We start from the raw sequence: 1,605 nt of genomic DNA on the forward strand, positions 1-1,605 counted from the left end.
ATAGCTTCTGCCCGGGTCATGATGTCCATAGCTGCGGTATCAACCCAATTATGTCCTCCGAGTATTTTACTTTCACTTGCGTCTCAAATCCAGAGATATGAGATGTAGTAAGATCTCCAAATCGTCCTGGAGTTTGAATCAAATGGTCTGCCGAATCAACCGAGGCTTCTATGATGTCAATAGCTGCGGTATCAACCCAATTATGTCTTCCGAGTATTTTACTTTCACTTGTGTCTAAAATCCAGAGATATAAGATGTAGTAAGATCTCCAAATCGTTCTGGAGTTTGAATCAAATGGTCTGCCGAATCAACCGAGGCTTCCACGATGTCCTTAGCCGCGGTATCAACCCAACTAAGTCCTCCGAATATTTGTCTTTCACTTGGGTCTCAAATCCAGACATATAAGATGTAGCAAGATCCCCAAATCGTCCTGTAGTTTGAATCAAATTGTCTGCCGAATCAACCAAGGCTTCCATGATGTCCATAGCTGCGGTATCAACCCAATTATGTCCTCCGAGTATTTTACTTTCACTTTCGTCTCAAAGCCATGCATATGAGATGTTGTAAGATCTCCAAATTGTCCTGGAGTTTGAATCAAATGGTCTACTGAATCAACAATGGCTTCCATGATGTCTTCAGCCGCGGTATCAACCCAATTATGTCCTCCGAGTATTTTTCTATCACTTGGGTCTCAAATCCAGAGATATGAGACGTTTTAAGATCTCCAAATTGTCCAGGAGTTTGAATTAAATGGTCTGCCGATCAACCAAGGCTTCCATAATGTTCCATGCCGTGGTATCAGCACACTTCAAATCCAGGCATATGCGTTGTTTTAAGATCTCCAAATTGTCCTTTAGCTTGAATCAAATGGTTTGCCGAATCAACCAAGGCCTTCATGATGTCCCCAGCAACCCCAGTAACAACCTGAGCAGCACAAGTCAGACAATCATCCCAAGGAACATTTTTAGTTCTATAACGGTCATGAAAACCATTATTTGCTCTACATGACTTCGGTAAAATCAGCATAAAACTAAAATGTTTGTAGGGATGGTTCTAGCAATTTGATTGTGACTAAATTCGGCAATTCATATGGGCCATGCCCTTTTTGATCCATAGAACCAAAGTGAATACGGCTTCAACTATTTTTCCATTGCAGGTCCATGAACATCATCCATACCTGAAATATAAAAATATAAGCTTTACGGTCAACATGCGTTACCAAAAGGCTGTTATCTCTTTAAAAAAAAACTTGCTCATACCCGTTTTGATCCAAAGGACTAAATTGGATACCTCATCAACTATTGTTCCATTCCAGGTAATTTAAGAAAGTCATGGAGTACTGGTCTTTAGGTTTTCAGAATTATTATTTACATTTTGATCCATAGATCCATATTATATACGCATTCAACTATTATTCCACTATAGGTCATCGAAGAAATATCTGAAGTCTATACTTCGTGGCCGGGGACACGATGGAAGCTTTGATTGATTCGGTAGACCATTTATTTCAATCTCTAGAACATTTGGGAGATCTTACAACATGTTACATGCTAAAATTTGAGACGCAATTCGCGAACTATCCAAATTCCAGAAAAACTTTGAGAT

The sequence above is a fragment of the Armigeres subalbatus genome, chromosome 2 (genome assembly GCF_024139115.2).
Source record: "Armigeres subalbatus isolate Guangzhou_Male chromosome 2, GZ_Asu_2, whole genome shotgun sequence".
NCBI lineage: Eukaryota > Metazoa > Arthropoda > Insecta > Diptera > Culicidae > Armigeres > Armigeres subalbatus.